This window comes from Macaca fascicularis, chromosome 1 (assembly GCF_037993035.2).
Source record: "Macaca fascicularis isolate 582-1 chromosome 1, T2T-MFA8v1.1".
In the NCBI taxonomy this organism is placed as follows: Eukaryota; Metazoa; Chordata; class Mammalia; order Primates; family Cercopithecidae; genus Macaca; species Macaca fascicularis.
This window is the reverse complement of record NC_088375.1, coordinates 178,272,813-178,282,955: the sequence shown is the minus strand read 5'-3', so window position 1 is coordinate 178,282,955 and position 10,143 is coordinate 178,272,813. Positions and strand designations below refer to the sequence as shown.

At 42.7% G+C, this 10,143-nt stretch overlaps 1 long non-coding RNA gene across 1 annotated transcript; it reads right to left on the bottom strand.

Moving 5' to 3' along the window:
* Nucleotides 1-1,780: 1,780 nt before the first annotated feature.
* LOC141407974 (uncharacterized) lies at nucleotides 1,781-9,850 on the bottom strand. The gene is made up of 3 exons (XR_012419736.1): nucleotides 9,200-9,850; nucleotides 8,210-8,383; nucleotides 1,781-3,133 (listed from the first exon to the last, which is right to left on the bottom strand). It is a non-coding gene; the product is annotated as an uncharacterized lncRNA (long non-coding RNA).
* Nucleotides 9,851-10,143: the final 293 nt, after the last annotated feature.

The window sequence follows — 10,143 nt, the reverse complement described above, 5'->3', positions numbered from 1 at the left end:
AGAGAAATACAGTTTAGGTGTTCCCTTCTGTCATTCCTAATTGCTGGAAAAGGAATCTTTGGTGTTTCTAAAAAACTGGACACAGCTAAGGAAGCTGTGCACTGGCCAGAGGACACATTGTGCCAGGGAATGCTGAAAAGATGGGACTGTGACCATCTGCAGACGGTTTGGGGCCTGGTGTGGGGTCGTGGGTCTGGGTGAGCTCTCTTAGCCCCTTCCTCTGGCTCTTTCACTTCTAAGACAATGTTGTGGGGAGATGGCAGTGGCTACATCCTTGTCTGTACTCCTCTCTCAAGCCCTCCATCTTCATTATCTCATGACCACAGGAAAGGGGTTCTGGCTAAATCAGAAGTTTTTGGTCTAGCTCCTGCTCTGGCTTCCTTGCCTGCTGGGCTACAGGGAAATCGGGAAAATAAAGAAGCCACAGTCATGCTTGTATCTGGGTATTCCATGAGTCCTTGGGGAAATGGTACCATGAGAATACAACATAGACTTAGAAAAGCGCTTCTCAGTTTGCAAAGTTCTTCTGTTTGTCTATCTTAGTGAGAAGGAGGCTCTCCGCACTTAGCAAGTGAGCCAACGAAAGCCCTCCAACATGCCCCTCCAGGCTCATTAGAGACCACACTCCCCTAGCACATACTAGGGACCAGCTATAGTAACTTTCTCCTGTTCCTTGAGCACTCCAAACTCGCACCCTCCTCAAGGCCTTGGCAGCCCCTGTTCCCCATTCCTGGAACATACTTCCCTCGGCTATTCACATGCTAGCTCCTTCTTTTTCCTCAAGTCTCAGCTCAGATGTCATCTTCTCAGAGAGCCGTGTTCACCCTCAATCAAGTAACTCCACTTCCTTGAGAATAAAAAGCACCAGAATTCAAAGCTAGACCATTCTTCTTGTGAAGGAATGGGAGGGCCATTGGGAAAGAACCCAGTGGTGAGATCCAGTGGGAAAACTTTTTAGTCCTTTTTAGCCTTATAAAGTAAGAGTGAATTTCCCAGCTACCCAATCACAAAAATTTGAGAACTGATCATCTATAATTGCCTAAATTAGCACTGGGCGCCACCTTGATGGATAAGCGAGTCCCGCTTCTGAATGGCATGGGGGCAGTAGCGTTTGCGTCCCCCGGATGCTCCTACCTAACGGCATGGGACGCTGATGAGAGGCAGCACATAGCATGAAGTTAGCAGAGGAGGCTTGTGAGGAATGTTCTGATTAATTCTTGCAAGAACTCTTTGTCTAAGACCAACAATTCTGTGATGAGTTGGGTGGGAGGACTTTTAGGCTGTTGCCTGAAGAATGTGTTTTTAGTATTCTAAGGGTAGTGGTTGTGATCCAGAATTCTCTCCCACATAGCCAGGGTGGAGAGCAAGCAAAGGGAGCCTCCTTGTCTGAGCATGTATCCTACATACTTGCATTTGTCACAAAACATCCACGCTCAGTGGTGAACTCCTACCTCCTGGCCACCCCCGCATGTCCTCCATGCCGTGCCTTTTACATGTGTGCACAAAAGAGGGAGCCCATCAGGTCCCTAGAAAGAGCTAACAGTTGAAGAGAGGAACAAGCACTGGATTGAGGGTCAGAGGACCTGGGCTTGGATTCTAAATCCACTCCTTCCTAGCTGAGTTATTTAAGCAAACCATGTTAGCCCTCTGAGCCTCAGTTTCCTCACCTATAAAGCAAGGGCTGGAATCTAACCTTAATCTGCAATTCTAGATTGCTCAAAGAACAAATGAGATAATATACTCAAAAGTTCAAGGTAATCTATAAAGAACTACACCAATATGGGATTCAAAAAACAATTCTATTTAATAAGAAAGAAAGAGTGCCAAAGAGTTTCTGAAGATACGCAAATAATCTCTTTCCTCTAAGAGCCTCTGGTGATGTGGTAGCACTGTATTATCATCAGTAGTAGCATCAGTTTTACAAAAAGACTCACCTGTAAATAAGAAACCTCCTTGAGGTTTTAAGAATGATTTGGTTTGGAAATATTCAGAAACTCTATTCACCCTAGATCCCTAGATGCATAAAGTGAGCATGGCTCTATTGTTATAAGCGTATTCTTTACTTGTCCTTTTATTTGATAGTTGGCCTTCTACCTTCCTTCCACCTCCCCAACCATCTGGGAGCTGTATTTGTTAGAGAGTTAAGACTCTTCAATCAGTAACTACCACTTACTGACTTTCTAGAAGGTGCTGAGCAAAGTACGAGCAGTTTTCATTCATTATAGCTTATCCTTGCAATGACCTAAAAGGTGAGTACTACACGTATCTCCATTTTACATAAAAGGACTCTTGTCTCAGAGAAGTGACTTTGCCAGTGTCACACAGTGCTGAAGTGACAGAGCAGGCTATTTTGGCTCCTAAGCCCTCATTTTATCCACTGCCTGGGAAAGACAGCAGGGTTTCCTACCAACATAGTGTCTTCCGCTTCCTCTACCATAGACTTGTTCATGAAGTGCTGTTGTGCTCTCCCACCCATCCCCGGCTCCTCTTTGCCAGTGGCTCCAGGCCCAGACCCATGCAGCCTTCCACGCAGCCCGTTCTGACTTCCTCTGAAGTCAGCCGTCCAAGGAAAGTTCCCTTGAAGCAGAGCAGCAGAAGTTTCCACTCCGCAGAGGACTCCAGTCTTGCCAAGTTCTCCACCAGCCAGGCTCCTGGAGGTGGGCCTCGTGCATTCTCATTGCATAAGTGTTATTCCAGCTAGTTCCTGGAATTGGAAACATGGCAAACCATTCACCTGGTGGGGAAACTCTTGCCTGGAAAGGATAGTTGTTTGGTTAGCTGTGCCCTCAGAGCCCTTTCTAGGAGACCAGTTTGTGAAAAGATTTGTTTAGCAAAGTCCATTTCTTAAGTCAAAGTTGTATTATTTTCCCTACTCTTCAGTAACCCAACACATACTTTCCCTTCCAGTGAGCGCTCAAATCCACATTAGCATCTTCGATCCTAGTTCAGGCCCTCCCCACCCCTGACTGAAATCACACCATGGCCCGCTTGCTGGTCTCTGAGACGAGACTTCCTGCTTCCCGCATGGTGCAGCTCTGGGCCAGCCTCCACATGGCAGCCGGGAAGATCTTTCCAAAGGCCAATCCTATTACATGAGGTTCTAGCATAAAATCCTTCAATGGCTCTCCAGCACCTGAAAAAGAAATATGTCCCTACTGTTTGAATTGTGTGCAACGAGAATGTATTATTGTTATAATTTGAAAGAAAGTGTTTTAAAATACTTCTTTAGCTATGCTCCCCTCTTCCTAGGCTACACATTTCTTGAAATGGGAAATGCATCTTTTTTGTCTCTATATCCATAGAACACAGTTCAGTGCCCTACACATAATAGATAAGTACTCAAGATATGTTTATTAACATTCAATAAACTGATACCAGTTAATCAGAGCTCATGATGAGTAATGAGATATTCAGTGTAACTAGACTGGATTGATATAATTCTAGCTAAAACAGTTTAGGCAGTGTGTGCAACACTATCTGAGATAAAGGTGTATTTCCTTTATAATTTTTGATATTGAAAGTGGTTTTTCCAGGTGCAGTGGCTCATGCCTGTAATCCCAGAACTTTGGGAGGCCCAGGTGGGAGGACTGCTTGAGCCCAGGAGTTTGAGAATGGCCTGGACAACATGGCGAGACCCCATCTCTAAAAATAAATACAAAAAAATTATCCCAGTGTGGTGGTGCGTGCCTGTAGTCCCAGCTACTCAGTAGGCTGACGCTGGAGGATCCCTTACGCCCAGAAATTTTAAGGTTACGGTGAGCTATGATCATGTCATTGTACTCCAGCCTGGGTGAAAGAGTAACACCTTGTTTCAAAAAAGAAATTAATGTTTTTTTAAAAAAGAAAGAAAACGGTTCTTAGACCTTCTCTGTTAATTCATATTAGACTAGAACTCTAGATTGGAGTCCATTAATTTGTGCAAGTCACCCTTTTACTGATGAAGGAGTTAGTGCTCTTCACATTGCCTAGGGGCTCTCATTTTTATGAACTCCCAGAGCAGAACAAGGTAATGAATGGAGATTGCTAGGAAAACAATTTCAGCCCATGCTTTATACGCTCATCTATTTAGGACTTCAATTATAGTCTTTCCAGCAGCTTATATCTCAGGGGGTCAAATCTATATTCTGCCCTACTAGCTCTGTGACATGTAGCAAATTACTTCTCAAGACTTCATGTTTTCCTCTGTTCATGGGTTAGGTTATTAAAAATAAATGAAATAATATATATAAAATACTCCCTATATTGGCTGATGCATTCTAGGAACACAGAAAACCCTTGAAATTATCAAAATTACTTATGCACGAGTCTATTTCTCTGTTGCAAGATTGGGCACCTGAATGGGAGGAACAGCGTTTCTCTCAACCCGCCTTCCTCCTCACCTTCCTAGGTGATGATCCTGAATTGATTGGGTGTTCAGCTAATTATTTTGGAGAGGAATTGACATAAGGTCTGGATGTATTGCACCACTGACCTTTAGCAAGAACGAGGCCAAGGCTACAGGAATAGCAGTGAGCCCTAATTTAGGTTTGCATCTGCCAGGCAAAGAAAACATGCTGCCAGGAGAAAGCAGTAGATGGTTTAGTCTTCCAAGAGGTCTTCCAGAAGAACATTTTATTCCCTTTCTTAATGAAATTACCCAAATTTTGGATTTATCCTGCAGTTCCAGAGGCTCAGAAACCTGACTTGATCAGACTCCAAGAGCTGTTCCGTCTCTCCTACACACCAAGAGTAATCTCCTGGAAGCTGTATTACTCAGATATTACTATACAGTGAGATTAAGAAGCTACCAGCACACGAACGTGGAATCCTCACATTGGCCCAGCCAAGGCATTCTCTTACCCTGGGCTGCAGCGCGTGGGATGTCACGTTCACACTCTGAAGGCTGCCAGGTGAGTGAGGCATCAGCACAAGAGGAGTTACGTAAATAAACTATCTAATAGCACCCAATTAAGATAGCCACATGTGATTCCTAGCTCACAGCATGGATAAAATACCAACATTTCCCTCCATTGTGACTCTGCTTGTCTTTTTTCTTCAACTAGATTTAAGATCTGTGGTCGGATTAAGATCAGCTGACTCTCACCGTCCTGGGAGCCATCCTGTCTCCTCACTAATCCTCCTGTCCCTATCTTAAACTTTAACTCTCAGAGGATAATTTTGTCACCACGTTTCCAAGGTCTCTCAAGAAGTTCCTTGTGATCCTGTGTACTGGTAACAATAGTTCTCCTTAAAAATAGTCTGTTACAGTGAAATGAACATAAAAATCTATAGTCTAGAAACCCGAGTTAAAAATAAACTCAGATGCTTTGACTTTGATAAAATGAACCTCATCATCTGTTAAATGGGAATGAAATGTTAATAATTACTCCTCCAGCGCAGTGGCAAGGGCCAAATGAGGTCAGGGGTGTTGTCTACCCCATACAACATGTTAGGCATTATTTTTCTTCTTTTTATATAAAGTCTGGGAATAAGAAAGACACAATTTGACTCTCATTAAAGCAGTTTATAATTGACGCAAGCAGAAAAACCACCCTTCAAATATGAGGCAGGATGAAACACTCAACCACTAAGGAGCTGTCCTCTTCCAGACCATCCACATCTCTTTTGTATCTGAAATACTGGCCCCAGACTTCCCTAGAGGATATGTCTGAGGAAACATCCAGTTGGATGAATTTCCTAAAGACTCGTCTGGGGAGAGGTTCGATGTTTTTGCCCCATCTTGCATATAAACTTGAAATTTCAGTGATATGAAAGCCAAGAATTGGGTGGAGATTCAACCAGAAAATAGCCAGACTTTCTGGATACCAGAAGGAGTTCACTTGGAGTTGGATTGATTTAGCCATCATGTAGTAGCAGACACATGGATTTTTTTTATAGTGAGCACTCACCAGCCCACTCCTCACAGAGTATGAACAGTATTTGGCAAGTGAACCTACCAGCTAGATGGTCATCACCTGGGGTCACCTCAAACGTGACCGTCCAAAAAACAAAAAAACAAAACCAAAATAAAACAAAAAACAAAAAAAAGTGAGGTCCTTGCAAAACAGCAGCTGTTGTTAACTGCAGAATGGTATGCTGTTGAAACCAAAGCAGATGTTTTCTTACAGCTTTTTCATTCTATGACCAGCGTTGACTCTGATGCCTCATACTTCCTAACATTGCTTCAGCAAGATAGATCTCCTGACCATAATCCTCTGATGCCAAGACCATTTCCTATCTTCTTATCTTTGCTCATTCTGTTATCTGTCAACAATTAGCAGGGAAGGAGGGGACACAGGGTCTTATCTATAAATCCCTAGTATCTAGCATGGTATCTAGGGCAAGAAGTAGCTTGAGTGTGGGGTAGATGAACAAGTCGGTGAATGAATAAACGGCAAGTAGACAAAAGACTAAATTAGTGAATGAATAAATTAATAAATAGAAGCCTGTGCTTTCCTTCCTCAAATATGAACTAATTGACTTTCTTACTTTATTCTGTTATGGACCAGACTATGTCATTTTGATCACACAGTAGGAAAACAAGTCATTGAAACCTAAAAGATCAAAACAAGTTGTATATTTATTGGATTTAATTCCCAACTCTATGGTGATAGCCTAAGGAAACCTGGTCCCAGAACTGAGATCTAGGTACACTGATTAGGTATGAGCTCTAAACAGCAACCCGTTCCCTTAAAGTGATGGATTGATTTTTAAAAGTTCAGGTTGTGTCTCCATGATGAATGACCTAAGTCAATGCCACTTCTCTTCTTATGTCAGAACAGGATCCACAGAGACAAAAACAAACTGATATTTTTCAAGTGCCCAGATCCCTGTGCTTTTCTTACAGCTGCTGTGTAACATAAACATCGTTTTCCTTCATTTTACTGCTGAGAAAGCTGAGTCTTCAAGAGATGACATGACTTGCCCAGAGGCACATCCTTAGTTCACAGATCTGAGGTTCCAATCTAGACCCATCCTTGTTCTTTCCACCCAATACTTGAGACCTAGACCCATCCTTGTTCTTTCCACCCAATACTTGAGACAGCTAGGCCAGCAATTCTCGAACTTGAGATACCTGGGGGTATCTTTAAAAACAAAGTTCTGAGCTTTCCCCTCAGGTGTTCTGATTTGTTAGCTATGAGATGAGGATGAGAATTTGTATTTCTAACAAATTCCCCAATGAAGTTAATGATGGTGGTCCAGGGGTCACACTTTGAGAGCCACTGGCTAAAGTGTTAGAAAGGATTATTAACTGTAGTTAATGGAAACCAAGTGGAAATAATGTGAGCCAAAAGGAGCATTTTATCATAAGAATGTAAGGGTATGTCCTGAAATGCAAAGCAAAGAACATAATTGGATCTCAAGTAGGTTCTGGAACCAGAAACATGTCTCTACCTCCATCTTTCATCTCTATTTGTCTGTGAAGTGTGTTTTATTCCTTCCCCTGCACTTATACTTGTTTACAAATCTGCCCTCCTGTCCAGATAGACAACATGACTAGCAGCATCTTCTAAGGTTATACCATTCAGAGCCATCAGTCCAAAGGAAGTCTAAGCCTCTCTCACTAGATCACTGCCAAATTCCCAGAGACTGACTTGAGTTCTTGACATTCCTGTGCATCCAACTAAGGTATGAATGGGATTGTACAAAGCAGCTACCAGAGTCTCATCACTGTAACCATATAAGTTGACAAAGAAGGGTAGTTGATGGAGAAAGAGATTAGATAGCAAACCCAATGGCTACCCACAAGGGCTGGGGTGCATGACGTGTGCATACAGATAAGTAAGAAGTGAGGGAGTTCTCCTGAGCCAGCATACTGACTAGAACACAGGTGAACAATGGCTGGGAAGTGTTTCAGAACATGGTGCTATGGGCTTCAGAAATAACACTTTTTTCTTGGACTAGAGGAGATGCCATAAGCAGTAAATCCATCTGGTTTGCAAATTCTCTTAATCAAGCCTACACAGACAATTCCTAGGGCTAAATAGAGCCAGTTCTGTTTCTTAGAAGGAGAACAATGGAATGTGGAATGTCAATCCAGCGCTGCTAGCCAAGCTGGGTCAGGGAAAAGGCACGGATTACATTCATTAATGTTCTGCAAACCCACCCGATTCCCACCCCCTTCTTGCCGATCTTCACTCCACCCTGCAAGGGAAAAGCCTGAAGTTGCTAAAGAAGAGTTGAAACTAAACTTGAGGCAGATCTGGTCAGATGTTCAGTGAGGACTCACCATACAGGCACCAGCAAAGACCCAGTACTCCATTTCCAAGAAGGAGGCATTTCCAATAGATGCTGCTCTGTGTGTGGCTGAGCTAGGATTTCTTTCCCTGGGTTCCATAGAATAATAGCTGGGCAGCTCCTCTGAGTCACAGGTTTACTTGCTGGGAATTCACGTATTGGGAATCTGGAGAAAGAAAAGTTCTGGTGGGAGGCGTAGTGGAAAGAACATTGAACTTAGGATCAAACCTTGGCAGATTCCACTGCTGGCCCTGACAAACCAAGAGACAAGAGACTGTCCCAAGTCAGTCAGTTAAACTCTCTGCACTTTCATCTCCTCCACTGAAATTGGGGAGCATAATTCTCAACGTCCCTTTGATTCACTAGGTTGCTGCAAATAGCAGATGTGATTGGCTGAGAATGTCATGCATGAGGTTTAGCTGCTGGCCAGCACAAGGCTACCACTGGCATATATGAATTATTTGAATTAGTAAAAGAAGCCCCTTCCTACGTGTCAGGGCTTATGGCTTAGCAAGCTGAGTGTGGGTTGCATTTCACCTCTCAGCTAGGCACCCTTGCACAGTGTTAAAAGATAAACTGAGGCACATTAAAAAAACAAAGAGTTTATTTGAGCAAGCAGCAATTCATGAATCAGGCAGCTTCAGACTACAAATAGTTTGTGGGCTCCACCAAAGGGGAAGACGAGGAAGAATTTTATAGGATGAATGTAAGCAGAGCAAAGAAATATGTCAATTAGTTAAAGTTTAAACAATTGCCGTATTTGGACTATCCTGGTAGGAAGTTCATGACAACATAACTAATGCCCAGTTGGTCACCTGTGATTGACTGAGCTTGAGTTTTGTTTTCTTTTAAATTCTGAGTTAGGTTTCAATTTGATTATGTAGGAGCCTGGAGCATCAGAGCCACCTAATCTAATGGCCTCCCATTTAATTATTTTGACAACACCTCCACAGTCTTTATGGTGGCCCCTGAGTCACAGTACCTTCTATAAGAATAAGATAAATCTTCACGATATAGAAGCTTCAGGGAGGTCTCATCAGTCAATGTGGTAGCATGAGGCAAGGAAAACAGTCAAGACAGCCATACCACTATTGTCCTGATCCAGGTTAAAATTTGTCCAGAATTCTCCCCAGGTAAAACCCATTCCTGAATCAAATGAGAAAGGCAGAGGAGAGAGTTATACATTTGTTTACACTGACATACCTAGCTGGAAATTTCTGAGCCATCAAGAAAAAACATAGTCCTTTAGACGTTTCAAGGTGGTTGGTTTGAATTTGCATATTTTCACAAAACCCCCTCCAGCATCTCCTTCCTGGGTCTTACTATATTAGGCCTATACTTACAGTTCTTTTGATTATCATGTCTATATCATGTGGGTAAGAGTTTGGTGTTTAAAATTACATAGAAGCTATGTATTCCCAGTACCTAGAGTCCACTAACCCCAGTGGGTGTCTAACCTATTTGTCTTTTTTTTCCCTTTTGGACATCTACTTTCTTCTGCTTCTATCTTTGTCTAAAACACAATGAGACCTATATTTCTATTCAAATTTATGTTCTATTCCAATACTCTACATTGCTCCATTAGTCATGGCACCTGAACCTAGTACCTGGAACCACAAAGAAGAGGCACATAGCACAATCCTGTTCTTTGTGCACTTAGTTCTGAACTAGGTCCTTATCTTTTCCCCAAACCTCACTCTACCTTCCTCTTGACCTAGATTCTGACTTTATTGTTTTTTTTTTCTTTTTCTTTTCCTTTTTTTTTTTTTGAGGCAGAGTCTTGCTCTGTTGCCCAGGCTGGAGTGCAGCGGTGTGATCTCAGCTCACTGCAGCCTCTGCTTCTCGAGTTCAAGTGATTCTCCTGCCTCAGCCTCCTGAGTGGCTGGAATTATAGGTGCACACCACCATGCCTGGCAAATTTTTGTA